Source organism: Mastigoproctus giganteus, chromosome 2, assembly GCF_048544385.1.
Source record: "Mastigoproctus giganteus isolate SK-2022 chromosome 2, ASM4854438v1, whole genome shotgun sequence".
Lineage (NCBI taxonomy): Eukaryota > Metazoa > Arthropoda > Arachnida > Uropygi > Thelyphonidae > Mastigoproctus > Mastigoproctus giganteus.
In genome coordinates, this window is record NC_143576.1 from 204,241,470 (window position 1) to 204,257,060 (window position 15,591).

Here is a 15,591-nt window from a genome sequence, read left to right on the forward strand (position 1 = left end):
ACAGTATATCTATGAGACAGAGTGTGGAGACTGTTAGAGAGGAGTCATTAATTAACCTAACTGCCCTCTTCTGAATGGAATCTAGAAGCCTGTGAGAGGTTTTGGAGGTACTGCCCCAGATGTGGGAACAATATTCCATGGTAGGGTGGATTTGTGATTTGTACAGAGTGAACAGCTGGTTTTCTGAGAATGAACTGCATATGTTAACTAAGTATTAGGAAGGTACTGAAAGTTTCAGCCATTAACACTGAACCAACAATTAATGTTCAACAGTTATTTGGAGAGGTACCTGTCATTTTCCACATGACCACCACTGGGTTAAAATAAACTCTGTGGCTGCACAAATTAAAGATTGTTAGAGTACTCTTATAAAACTTTTTTTATTTTAAAGTACTAATATTATGATTTATATTTTTATTTCAGTGACAATTTTCGAACAAACTTTAAGCTGTTTAGTGCTGCTGCAAGGCCATGTTGGAAATAGCTTCTTTGATTGGAATTGTACAGATGTTTCAAAAGTTATAAATGAAAAAGAAGACAATTGATATTAAAATTTTATTTCACATCTACATACAAAGATCATTACTGGTCAAAATTCCCAGTAACTGCATATCTCAGTGCTAATATATTGTTTATTTTCAAGTAGTGTAAAGGTTAAAGCCTCTTTTGTAGTGGCATATGCAGTTGTGTGCAAATTAAAAAAAAAGTAATACATTTAGGCTCTTTACCTGGTACTTAGCACATTGTGTGACATTTCCATAGGGAACAGTTAAAATATGTTAAAACCAAACATAAGTACAAAGCTAGACCAGAAGTAAAAAGCAATATGCAAATACTGGTAACTGATTGTAGGGAGATTATAAAGAAAGAAAGGCTCTAACCAAAATGGTCCATGCCCAAATGTCCCATTTGCGGCATGAAAATTTCTGTCGTACAGAATTTTATTTTTTCTAGAGTTATTCCTATATTAGTTCACTGAACAAAATAATATACTATATAAAAACTTTACATTATTAAACATCCAAAAAATTAGCATATAACATACTAGAAGTAAAGCAAAATAAGTTGTGCTGAGTTTCTTTTGATCCATTTTTGACAGGGAAAAACTAAACCTGCATTGTTCAGGACCCTTTTCAGTGTTTCAGGTTTAAGCAAATACATGCTATACAATCTCACCATTAAGCAGAACAAAGCTCTTTTACGGCAAGAACAGATCTGCAATTGGTTTAAATGACACTGGTTTCAACAGGTCCACTGCACTTGCTGTATGATACAATTGTTTATAAGTCATCAAGAATGGAGGGAAGAAATACAATAACAATAAGACCACTTTTTTTGGCTTGTTCAACATCAACAATTCATGGCAAACCAAAGCAACTGCTTTCTTCACATGCAAAAGTATAAATTCACCCATGCCCCATTAACCAGATTAATTAATGAAGGACTGCTTTTATGTAGTGCTACATTAGCAAAAATATCATAATTTCAACTACTTTCTATGACAAAGGGGGATGGATGCAAGTAAATAATTTTGGAAACAATTATCTCCATTTATCTATACATTAATTCATGTATATGATAACCCACAAAACTTTTATAACATAGCATTGTACACTTTTGTGTTTATTCCCTGATTAATCTTAAGCACAGCCTCGTACTGCTTCTTTTGTATACAACCAAATTTTGCTTTCTATGCCATTCAAAATGTTAGAATTTTTCTGCTTGTATACACAAGCCTCTGAGGAACTTTCTTCCCTATCACTTGACAGTGGCGACAATCTACATCTTGGTACTTTTGTGGCATACTGTACACTACGATACCTGCAAAGCAGCATCTTTGTAAAGAGGCAATGGGAAAGTACAGCATTATTCAATTTTAAAGATAAACTATAATCATCCAAAAAACACCTATAGAGTCAACAAAAGCTTTAAAAATAACTAAAATGTGAATCTTATTTTAAAGGGAAAATTAATTTTCAATTCACTACATAGAAATACAACTTATCTGAAAGTATAAACACATATATGCATTAATAAAAATATCTAATATGTTCAATGTGTAAATGAAGTACAAATCTTGAGGGTTAGAATCACACTATATGCAGTGAAACAATGAGTAGTTTGTTATTTAAAACAAAGTGAAAAAGGGTATATTCAAAATGTTCTGAATGTTGATTACCTGAAAGAAGATACATCTTTTAGCAAAAATATTTAATAAGACATAAATGTATAAGGGATCCTTTATTCAATCATAAAAGCAAAGAACTAATTGTTTTTTAAAATCCAAATATGTAAAGTAATCTCCACCATGATGAATGGCTAGCAAATAGCTGGAATTATGTGGTCACTGACAAAAGTTGAGAAGAAGCTTATTCTGGGTGTCAACTACATTTCTGTTCCTCATCTTTCTTAATAAAATACTCAAAAGGCATAATAATTTACATCGGTATATTTAAAATAAGAAAATTACTTTTGATTACATGTAAAGGTTCATTTAACATAGTAAGAAGTTACAAATCACAAGAGTTATAATTCAACTCTAGGCTAGGGACCTCTTCTTCAGTGCTAATGGGTTAAAAAAAAAAAATTAACATGACGTACAGCATTACAAGTAATGGCCGATGTCACCAAGCAGTCAGGCATGAGAGTACAGAAGTCCACATTTCAATGATTGTGGTTTAAGGGCATATAACTATTAAATATGCCAGCGTTCTTGTATTCTCTCTACCTTGTGAACTCCTTTCACCTTTTGCAGTCATAATAGAGTATAAACAGAAAAATTATTTTTTATTTATTTTTTTTTTTTTATGAAAACCCCAAACACGAAAGGTATCAAAACCTATAGTGCTTAGTACCGTGCATGGGTTGAAGGAGAAGCATGGGGGGAAGGGGATGCTGGAAACTTTGCTCTAGAGACTAAACATGGGTTTCACCATTCACAGCCAGATTTAAACTGGATAGCAGCCCACTAGCATTCAATACCTGAGATTTTTTAAAAAAAATTGTCTTTTAAAGTGTTATTTAGAGTTGAGTGTTCTTTCTTTTATATTAACTTCCTTTCAGTATTTTCTGCTATTAATACTGAAGAAGAGTTTCTCAAGAGCAGGAACATAAAGTACAAACTGCAACTTATTTATATTATATCAACTTTACATGCAGTGAACTGTATTTCTCTAATTTTAAATTTAACTGAGTTATGCTATGCTAATATATGCGCTAATATACAAAAGTGGATTTAAATTTGAACCAGAATTTTCACTGTTTCTCGTAAATAGAGATGTGCATCAGCATAATTTTAGCAGTTATTAACTGGACATTGAAATTGCACGAATGTAATTACCCATACTGCAAGATGACACACACAGAAGTTAGCAATGGCACTTCCATAGCCAGGTGGGCAGGAGCAACGGTGCATAGCACACGCTTCTTGATTAGACTGGGGTTTGAGCCCATGACCACTAAATACTGAGGATGCAGAAAGATCAGGGAATGACCACTGCATATCCCCGGAGCAATATGGCCTTAGTTGCTAATGCTCCTAAAAACCAAATAACATAGAATAACAGAAGTTAGCAAAACAGTGGAGCAATGATGTTCAATCAAATATTTGGTGAAAGAAGGTTTGAAACTGCCTGACATTCACTGACAATTTTCAGTACAGTTTTGGAATAAAGCATTGTTGAAGACCCAGCATATGAGCAGAATACTGCATTCAAGGATAGCTGTGAGACAGTTGAGAAGAAGCTTATTCTAAGTTATTGTGCAACATTTCTATTTTTCATTTCCTTAATAACATTGATGAGAGAATGCAGGGAGAGTTGGCCAAGTTTTCAGATAATTTAAAGGTAGGAAAGGTAATTAATAGGCAAAACTATGCCATTTTGCCTAAAAATTAAAGATAAGTTGCACAAATGGTCTGAGATGTGGCAAATGAACTTTAATGCTTCTAAGATTTTGCACCTTGGGAACATAAATACAAGGGTTACTTATAAGTTAGAGGGAGAGAGTTAAAACTGGTTTAAGACAAAAAAATTTCTACATGGTGTCCTGTCTATGATATATATATATATATATATATATATATTTTTTTTTGTGTTTTCTATTATTATTAAAGCCTATGTGATTATTTCTTCTTTTTCTCTTGCTACGTTAATGCTATTGTCATGTGGCAATTATACATTATACGTGCTTGATATATTACAGGTTAATTGAACAAATTGCTTCAATTTGGTTGAGTTAATCTATTATTTATTTATTAGATATATAGGTATTTAGGTGTATAGGGAACAGGAAAACCAGTTAGCATGTGTAGTCTAACTTCTTCCTGGGGGTCTGTACATGTAATGGTAATAATAATAAATGAAGCTAATATTATATATATATATATATATATATATATATATATTTGATTGAAAAGTTTGCTGTTACATTTTCTTAATTTTAGTTTATTCTGGTGTCAAAGGATTTCTCCGTAGCTTTCTTTGTATGGGAGATTGTGGTATTTGGATCCGCTAGGTTTTGTGCATTGAACTTACCAAATCAATGTCAACTAACATTCTTTTACCTGGTCATCTATCCACTACTTCATCTGGGGCTTTGAGCAGATCGATAGCCAGTTTAAAGGAATGTCTCATACCTACCTGTTTCTGTTATCCTCTTTATCAGTTTTGCCTTTATAGTGATATTTTTATACTTAATTAAATGATTTTAGATAACTTTATTCAATTTAACGTTTTCTTTCATTTTAATTTTTAGAAATTTTTAATTTTTAGTAATATTTTAATCTTATAATTGGAATCAGCAAACTGGTATAGGTGATACAAAGCCCAATGGGTAAGTATCTGGTTAAGTGAGAAGGTTTTTACTTACAGTCAGTTGTCCTGTGGAGGTCTGTAAGAAAAAGGGGGGTTAGATCCGCTCTCTGTTTGTTTTATTACTTGATCGGTTTTTAGTGTGCAGACGCGGCTATTGTTTGTTATGGCGTGATGTCGATATTGCTGTGGGGCAATATATTTGCAAGTCATGAGAGGGTTGATTTTTACGTATGCCGGGGTGGGGGGCTGAGGTCAGGGGAATTATTCTGAGTTGAAATGATGTGTTTTATGTATATACAAGTCCGATGTATTAGAAAAGGATGATTTTATGATGGATGTTGTTCATTTACATTATTTTCATGAATTAGTTATTTACGAATTTGTTAATGCTATCCCTTGGACTGGGCTGGTATAGCTTTTCTAAGGCATAACAGCCTCCTACTAAGTGAATGCATACCTTGTGTCTCCTTGTGCTGTTTAGCTTAAATATGTTCTTTGTATGATGCTATTTTTCCATTTTGGCTTTCCTAGTTTCTAATTTTTGGATGGGTGGGTTAGCATAGGATGACGGATTACAGTGTGGTTAGAAGAAGAGCCTCTTCTGAGCGTAATAAATCCAGGCCTCACAATTTAGGTGGTATTTATCCTGCGTTTTAATTTGGACTATTGATGGTTTATAGCTGTTTTATGGTGTTTTCAATAATTTTATATGGGCAGATGTTCGGTTGATTTTTGCTGTTCATATGTATGGCCGCTTTAATGTGGTGTTTGCTGTAATTGTTGGGTATATTGTTTTTGTTGAGGGTTTTTAGCAGTTTTTTAATTGCTTCCATTGTATTTTCTGTATTATTGCATATGTTTATTAATCTGGTTGTTTGGTTCCTAATTGTGTTTCCTTGTATGTGTTTAGCAATGTTGCTATCCCAGTGGATGAGCTTTATTGGCTGGGAAGTTAAAGTAGTCTCTTTTGTCATAATGTTTAGTGTCAATAATGTCTTTGTTGATAGTGATCTGGCTGTCGAGGTAAAAAGCTTGTTGGTTGCTGTTTGGGTTGGTACGTTCAATGCTAAGGTCTGTTGGGTAGATTGTTGGGTCCGTATCCCATTCTGTGATGAGTTTTTCAAAGTCGTTTAGGTTTTCTGTTTTGTATTTATTATCTTCGTTGTTATCTTGTCTAATTTTACTATGTTTTAATCCATTTTTGAGCCAGTTTTTGTTGAGCTGAAAGATAGTGCATGTACATTGGTCGGGGTTGGTGTATGTGAAGTTTCTGCCATTGAATCTGTTATTAAGTCCGTATGGGTATAGGGATTTGTACATTATTATAAACATATCCTCCAAGTTTTCTCTTTTGGTGGTATTTTCTATTATGGCTAGGACTGCAATAGTTATATTGGTGAATTTTTGCTTTTGAAAGTGTTTGTATTCTATTTCGTTGGTGTATTTGTCTGCGGTGTTGGCGTTATTGCCTTTTGTGGGGTTTTCTCCATATTTCTTTATTTGTGATTGGTGTAGGTTTATTCTTATGTGCAGTTCAGTGCTGGTTTGTCCTATGTATTGTATTCCGCATGTTTTACAAGTAATTAAGTAGATGATATTTTTTGTGTGGCAGAATGTTGGTGTTCTATCGTTGTTTGTTGATGTACGCTATGCATTTGCGGACATGTTTTGCAAAGTTTGCTGTTACATTTTCTTAATTTTAGTTTATTCTGGTGTCAAAGGATTTCTCCATAGCTTTCTTTGTATGGGAGGTTGTGGTATTTGGATCCGCTAGGTTTTGTGCATTGAACGTACCAACCAAAACAGCAACCAACAAGCTTTTTACCTCGACAGCCAGATCACTATCAACAAAGACATTATTGACACTTAACATTATGACAAAAGAGACTACTTTAACTTCCCAGCCAAAAAGCTCATCCACTGGGATAGCAACATTGCTAAACACATACAAGGAAACACAATTAGGAACCAAACAACCAGATTAATAAACATAATAAACATATTCACACATGAGGAGTTATTCAGGAAGGGGAATGTCGTAGGTGAAGTAAACATTGGCAGTGAGCTAGATGATTTTCTAATAACTGAGAGGAAAGTGGAGGAGAAATTGTTGAGGATAAACATAAAAAAGGCACCCGGGGTGGATGGGATCTATCCAGTTATATTAAATGAGGCAGCAAAGGAAGTAAGCAAACCCCTAGCCATAATTATGAGAGCTTCTTTGGACTCAGGGGAGGTACCCATAGACTGGAGATGTGCAAATGTAACCCTAATTCACAAAGGAGGATCAAAGGCTGACACAAGTAATTATAGACCTGTTAGTTTAACTTCGGTTCCAGGAAAATTAATGGAGGCACTGCAGGATCATCTAGACAAGAATTCAGTTATAGCTCAGACACAGCATGGTTTTGTTAAGGGCAGGTCTTGTCTGACCAATTTGATTGGATACTATGATGTAGTCACAAAAGAACTGGATGCAGGGAATAACTTTGATATTATATATTTGGATCTTAGAAAGGCTTTTGATACTGTTGCGCATGGAAGACTGCTGAACAAATTGGAGCAGTGTGGCATTGGAGGCAAATTGCTGCTATGGATAAAGGGATGGTTTAGTGGCAGAAGACAGAGAGTGGTAATCAATGGACACTGCTCAACATGGACTAATGTTATTAGTGGAGTTCCTCAGGGTTCAGTGTTGGGTCCATTGTTGTTTTCTGTATTTATAAATGATATTGATGATGGTATATCAAGCTTAATGTCCAAGTTTGCAGATGATACAAAGGTTGGCAGGGTTGTTAAGAACACTACTGATGCTATGCTACTGCAACAGGATCTGGAAAGGTTGAGCAGATGGGCTGAGAGGTGGCAAATGAAGTTTAACATTGACAGTACTACATATGGGAAACAGTAACCCCAGATCAACGTATCAACTCTGTGGTACTATGCTGACAGTGGTAGAGAATGAAAAGGACCTGGGGGTAATTGTGCAGGCAGATATGAAGTTCTCTGAGCAGTGCAGACGAGCTGCAAGAGTAGCTCATGGTGTCTTGTCAATGATATACAGGAATTTTTCTAGCAGGGATAGGGATGTGATTATTCCCTTGTATAAGGCATTGGTCAGGCCACACCTCGAGTACTGTATACAGGTCTGGAGGCCTCATTTCAAGAAGGATGTAGAGCTGCTAGAACGAGTACAGAGACGGGCAACAAGATTAGTGAATGGAACAAAGGGTTGCTCTTACGAAGAAAGGCTTAAGTTTTGCAAATTACAGAGTCTGGAGACTAGGCATCGGCGAGGTGATCTGATAGAGGTGTATAAGGCTTTGAATGGCTTGAGCATGCTCAAAGCCGATGGGATTCTTCCTCTTGCTCAGAATAATCACCTGAGAGGTCCTAAATTCAAATTGAGGAAGGATGGATGTTGGATAAATGTGCGGAAATTTGCCTTTAGCCAGCAGGCAGTTGGTTTGTGGAATAGACTTCCATCACTTGTTGTTGAAGTTGATAGTCTAAACAAATTTAAGGCTCAGCTGGACAGGTATTTCGAACGAATGGAGGGGTGAAATGGGAGTAGTGGTTGTGTTTTTTTTTTTTTTTTTTTTGGCTGATGCTGAATAAGCTTGCTTTCTTGCATCATATGCCTCTATTAATGCTAAATATGCAATAATACAGAAAATACAACGGAAGCAATCAAAAAACTACTAAAAATCCTCACCAAAAACAATATACCCAACAATTACAGCAAACACGACATTAAAGCGGGCATACATATCAACAGCAAAAATCAACCGAACATCTGCCTATATAAAATTATTGAAAACACCATAAAATAGCTATAGACCATCAACAGTTCAAATTAAAATGCAGGATAAATACCACCTAAATTGAGGCCTGGATTTATTTCGCTCAGAAGAGGCTCGTCTTCTGACCGCACTGTAATCCGTCATCCTATGCTAACCCACCCATCCAAAAATTAGAAACTAGGATAGCCAAAATGGAAAAATAGCATCATACAAAGAACATATTTAAGCTAAACAGCACAAGGAGACACAAGGTACACATTCACTTAGTAGGAGGCTGTATATATGTAAATAGCTATCCCCTAGGCCAATACGGGCTGTTGTGCCTTAGAAAAGCTATACCGGCCCAGTCCAAGGGATAGCATTAACAAATTCATGTAACTAAAAAATGAATAGCAAATGCTTAGAAAACAGTACTCACCTTGTATAAATCTGCAATAAATTTTTTGGTAGATGGTGGCTAAATTTAGGTTGGAAGAAGCATTAAAAAGAACTAAGGTGGAGAATGGGGTGAAAATATTTTAAACAGATTTTAAAATGAGCGCAAGGAAGTAGAAACGCAGATCTCCAATCCTTGGTTGTCATAAAGAGGTTAAAAGACGTAAATGAAAAAAAGAGAGAAGACCGGTGGTGCCAATAGTCATTACGAGGGACTTTCGTTGAATAAACCGTCATCAGTTGACAAATGGAAGAGAAGTGAGCACGTGTTGTATTTAAAGTTTATCTAAAGTCCCGTGATGCTCTTTTTGACATGTGGAAACTTTAGCCGCGAGAGGTTCCAAGCCGGTGAAAGGTTGAAGGGAAGTTTAGCGTTAATAATGTTGAGATCGGAATGGTGTCGGTACCATTCGATGGTGAGGGCTCCATATTGAAGAATTCTGTAGCTCGATCTAAGTTTAATAATAGTGATGGCGGAGTCAACAAGGGGGGGTGTGGCTGTGGGTTTGAGCATGGGTTGTTAACACAGTGCAGGATTGACTTGTCTTGAAACTGTTGAAGTGGTAGTATGCATGGGTATTGGAAGTTGTGGAGGAACCGAATTTGGTGGTAATGCTGCCGATGTAACAGGTGTTGCAGTTTGGTTGGCATTTTATGAGATATATTATATTATTGAGATCATTGATGGGATATTTGTGTGTATCTTTATAAGGATTAAATAAGGAACCTAGTTTATCGTAAGAGGAGAAGGTGAGGGAGATGTCGGTATCTTTGAATGTACGTCGGAATTGTGCTGCGAGTTCACTATGGTAAGGGTACCGACACCATTCCGATCTCAACATTATTAACGCTAAACTTCCCTTCAACCTTTCACCGGCTTGGAACCTCTCGCGGCTAAAGTTCCCAAGTGTCAAAAAGAGCATCACGGGACTTTAGATAAACTTTAAATACAACACACGCTCACTTCTCTTCCATTTGCCAACTGATGACGGTTTATTCAACGAAAGTCCCTCGTAATGACTATTGGCACCACCGGTCTTCTCTCTTTTTTTCATTTACATCTTTTAACCTCTTTATGACAACCAAGGATTGGAGATCTGCATTTCTACTTCCTTGTGCTCATTTTAAAATCTGTTTAAAATATTTTCACCCCATTCTCCGCCTTAGTTCTTTTTAATGCTTCTTCCAACCTAAATTTAGCCACCATCTACCAAAAAATTTATTGCAGATTTATACAAGGTGAGTACCATTTTCTAAGCATTTGCTATTCATTTTTTTGTCAGATTTATCACGGTATTATAAGATTACTATAATTTCACTATTGTCAAATTCATGTAAATAACTAATTCACGAAAATAATGTAAATGAACAACATCCATCATAAAATCATCCTTTTCGAATACATCGGACTTTTATATACATAAAAAACATCATTTCGACTCAGAATAATTGCCCTGACCTCAGCCCCCCACCCCAGCATACGTAAAAATCAACCCTCTCATGACTTGCAAATATATTGCCCCACAGCAATATCGACATCAGGCCATAACAAACAATAGGCGTGTCTGTGCACTAAAAACTGATCAGTCAATAAAACAAACAGAGAGCGGATCTAACCCCCCTTTTTCTGACAGACCTCCACAGCACAACTGACTGTAAGTAAAAACCTTCTCACTTAACCAGATACTTACCCATTGGGCTTTGTATCACCTATACCAGTCTGCTGATTTCGATTATAAGATTAAAATATTACTAAAGATTAAAAATATTTCTAAAAATTAAAAATATTTCTAAAAATTAAAATGAAAGAAAACGTTAAATTGAATAAAGTTAATTAAGTATAAAATTTAATTTAATTAAGTATAAAAATATCACTATAAAGGCAAAACTGATAAAGGGGATAACAGAAACGGGTAGGTATGAGACATTCCTTTAAACTGGCTATCGATCCGCTCAAAGCCCCAGATGAAGTAGTGGATAGATGACCAGGTAAAAGAATGTTAGTTGACACTGATTTGATGTTTATTTAATGATTGATTGAAATATATAATATTAGCTTCATTTATTATTATTATTACCATTACATGTACAGACCCCCAGGAAGAAGTTAGACTACACATGCTAACTGGTTTTCTTGTTCCCTATACACCTAAATAGATAATAAATAAATAATAGATTAAATCGACCAAATAGAAGCAATTTGTTCAATTAACCTATATATATATATATCCACACTGGTCGACCATGAATCTGGCCACTGGTAACCTGGTTCCACTGCTAATTCGGACATAATTGTCCACAAACGTAATTTCAAATTTCCCGCGTCGGCGCACTGACCTGCTGCTACTGGCATTGGTTGCTGCCTCAGCTGTTGGCACAAACTGGTAAACTCTGGCAAGCCATTCCCACTTATTTTTCTGCATTTATTATAACCTGCTCACATTTAGCTCCAGCCATGGTTCCAATGCATAAAGGAAGTGCCTCTTGTGGTGTAAAGCATAAACACTGTACATTGTCCATAACAGATAAAGTTGAACTTCTGAAAAAAACTTTGAGAGCAGTGTGTCTGTGAGAAGTTTAACTCTGTTTAATTGTAAATTCCAGCAATTTCTCTCAGTTCCTCTTATCTTAGTAATTTTCTTTTAGCCATTCCTTTTTAGATTTTTTTTTTTAACAACACACTTATACAAACTTATGGAAAAACACTTGGATCAACGGAGTCTGCTGACGAGGCTAGTGGGAGCCAGATGTGTTCAAAGCCGTTAAGTGGATTTTCTTATTTATTAATTTGTAATTGTTTTTCTAAAACTTTTGATTTAAATTTAGTAATATAGCATTATTTTGTGATTAATCTGGTGTATTTATTCTTTACTCGCCCTTATAATTGCATAAAAGTATCGGTAAGGGTATCATATCCACGTGTTACAAGTTGCAGCTCCGCTGGACGAGAAGTTTTTTAGCCATATTTAGCCGCTTTATTGACCAATTGTACATCAAATTATTTTCTATAAGTAGCTTATAGACCTAGTCAGGATTATAGTTTATTCTGAATTGAGACAGCGAGATTTGGAAGTTAATTAATACTTAAGTGTCCGTAGATTTACCGTTCGTAACTTGCGCCATTGTTATACGATACAACGTTATATCCCGCACTAGATAGCGTTAGTATAGTATAGTATAATATATATAGAATATAATATTGTCAATTAATCGACAAAATCTATTAATTTTGTTAAACTTCGTTGTCAATTAAATTGTACTTTTAACTAAATACATATAACGACTTAGATTACAAATGTAACAATCAATTAATACATAACTTGATACGGAAGTTATATAAACGGAACTCGTAGATAATATTTGATACTGAAAAATATATATAGCATTATAACTGTGTTGGGATACAAGTTTAAGGTTATAAATTTGTACTGAAATTGAAATTTTATTGAAATTAAATCGAAATCATGACTCAGACCAGAGCAGCAAAGCAAAAGGCTCAAGCTAATGGAAGTGCTGTGGCTCAGAGGAGAACTGAGGGGGGGCAGTTGCCCTCTGAATCACAGCCTTTTAAAATGCACTGCTTGCATGATGTTTGTGGAGCAATCCGGAACGGGACATGATATTGCCATGGGGGATGTCTTTGTGTGTGCGCAATGAGAGAAGTGTAACGAAATCAGGCGACAACTCAGCGTTGTTATGGGCTTATATGAGAGCTTGAAGGACAGGGTGGATGCCCTTGAAGGATCTAAAGTGAGGGGGCCCATCAAGCTCTCAGCTGCCCACATCAACGCCAGAGCTTGCACTTGGTCATCACGCAACACAGCGGCAACCCCCAAGACAGAATGTGCTGGTCCCACAGGAACTAGTAGTTGTTGGTGACTCTATTGTCAGGGAAACGGGGAACATGCTTTGTAAAAAGGATAGGTGGAACAGGACCAGGGTATGTCTGCCAGGGGCAAAGGTTGATGACGTGGTAGAGCAGACATCTTTTAAGGGCACAAAAGGTGATATAGTTGTAAACGTTGGCACTAATGATATTAACGGTAGGAGACCGGCAGAATTATTTAACAAGTACAGGTCACCGTTGAAAAAAAGCCATGAATTAGGGTTGAATTTGAAAGTGTCTGCAATTCTGCCCAGACACGATAGGAGGGAGTATATGATGAGAGCCTTGTCGATCAATTTGGCCCTGGAAAGATTGTGCAAGGCTCAAGGGGTAGAATTTTTTTCAGCCTGGTCTGTACTTGTTAACAGAAGTGACTGCTTCTACAGGGATGGGATACACTTAAATAGAAAGGGTGCAAGAATGTTTGCTGATGCTATCGAGGCAGTGTTAGGTGGGTCGAAAAACTGCTAGCTTGGGGGGGATACAAGGACTAATAGATTAACAGTAGCCATTGGCAGAGGTGAAAGTGATTCTTGCACTGCTTCTATTGGAATGAGCAGAAGCCTGGAACACAAGATGCAGGATATTTCAGAGACTATTGGGAGTCATTGTGGTACAAGTAAACACATGGGTTGTGTTAGGGTAGCTAAGAAAAAGAACAGGTGCATGTATATTTGTGTGTAGTAAATAAATTTGATGTATTGCTCAAAGCATCAAAGGCGGATATTGTTGGGATATCAGAGACGTGGTGTCACACAGATATAAGGAATGCAGAACCGGAATTTGGGGAGTACAACGTCTAAAGAAAGGATAGACAGGATAGGAAGGGAGGAGGGGTTACGCTATTAGTTAAGATACACATAAAATCCAAGGAAGTGAAGCCAGTTGACATTGCTGGACAGTGCAGTGTCGAGTCAGTTTGGTGTGACATAAGCACTGGGAGATCAAAATTGAGAGTGGGAGTGTGCTATAGGCCTAATGACTCTGAGTATAATAAGAAATTGTACAGGGAAATAGAGTGGGCCAGTAAATCAGAGAGTCTTATAATGGGGGATTTTATTTTCCAGATATTGACTGGAATTTGTGAGTTGGTCACTCACACACTAGCAAGGCTTTTGTGGATTTATTGGACGATTGTTTTCTACATCAGCATGTTTGGGAGGCAAGTAGAGGGAGTAATACTCTTGATTTGATTATCAGTAGTGATTCTTCATGCATTAAGAATCTGCAGATAGAGGAACCACTAGGTGGCAGTGATCACAGTGTGCTGAAGAGGGATTTACTCAAAGAGGTAACTACCATCAGGGGTAAAGGGAAGGGTTATTGCTTTCATAAACTACGATGGTCTGAGACAGTATTAAAATATTATACAGTGGGACCAACTGATGATGTTACCAACAGCAAATTCAAAATGGGAAGCATTCAAAGAACTTATCTTGGAAGCTACTAGGCTTTACATACTAACTAAGAAATATTGTTCAAGGTTTAGGCCTAAATGGATGTCAGATGAACTAATGAGACATATGGCAGAGAAGAAAAATGCATGGGATACATATAAATTAACACGTGACACAGTCGCCTATGATAGATATAAGTTGATCTGTAACCAAGTTACAAAGGAGGTTAGGCAGGCGAAGGCAGATTACGAGAAATCTTTGGCAAGGGATGCAAAGAAAAACAGCAAAGAGTTCTTTACTTATGTAAATTCTAGAAGGAAGGGGATGAATCAGATTGGTCCACTTGATAGCGATGATTCAACTGTTGATGATCCTGCTCAGGTAGCTAACAAACTAAACGAGTATTTTGCATCTACATTCACACATGAGGAGTTATTCAGCGAGGGGAATGCCAGAGGGGTATTCAACTCTGGCAGTAAGCTAGATAATCTTGTTATAACTGAGAGTAAAGTGGAGGAGAAATTGTTGAAGATAAACACAAGAAAGGCACCTGGGGTGGATGGGATCTATCCAGTTATATTAAAGGAGACAGCAAAGGAAGTAAGCAAACCCTTAGCCATAATTATGAGAGCTTCCTTGGACTCAGGGGAGGTACCCATAGACTGGAGATGTGCAAATGTGACCCTAATTCACAAAGGAGGATCAAAGGCTGACACAAGTAATTATAGACCTGTGAGTTTAACTTCTGTTCTGGAAAATTAATGGAGGCACTGGTTAAAGAAGCACTGCAGGATCATCTAGACAAGACTTCAGTTATAGCTTGGACACAGCATGGTTTTGTTAAGGGGAAGTCTTGCCTGACCAATTTGATTGGATACTATGATGCAGTCACAAAAGAACTGGATGCAGGGAATAACTTTGATATTATATACTTGGAACTTATAAAGGCTTTTGATACTGTTGCACATGGAAGACTGCTGCACAAATTGGAGCAGTGTGGCATTGGAGGCAAATTGCTGCCATGGATAAAGGGGTGGTTGAGGGGGAGAAGACAGAGAGTGGTAATCAATGGACACTGCTCATCGTGGACTAATGTTATTAGTGGAGACCCTCAGAGTTCAGTGTTGGGTCCATTATTGTTTTCTGTATTTATAAATAATATTGATGATGGTATATCAAGCTTATTGTCCAGTTTGCAGACTATACAAAGGTTGGCAGGGTTGTCAAGGACACTACTGACGCTATGCTGCTGCAAC

The 15,591-nt window shown here is 36.6% G+C and overlaps 1 protein-coding gene across 2 annotated transcripts in view; it reads right to left on the reverse strand.

The window, feature by feature from the left end:
* Positions 1-646: 646 nt before the first annotated feature.
* Hsf (Heat shock factor) overlaps positions 647-15,591 on the reverse strand; it is a 209,748-nt gene continuing 194,803 nt past the window's right edge. The window contains exon 12 of one of the 2 annotated variants that reach the window (XM_090389708.1): positions 647-1,821. The gene's annotated coding sequence lies outside the window, so the exon portion shown is untranslated. Of the gene's footprint in view, positions 1,836-15,591 lie in introns of both variants that reach the window. The other variant, XM_090389707.1, reaches the window with a different exon arrangement.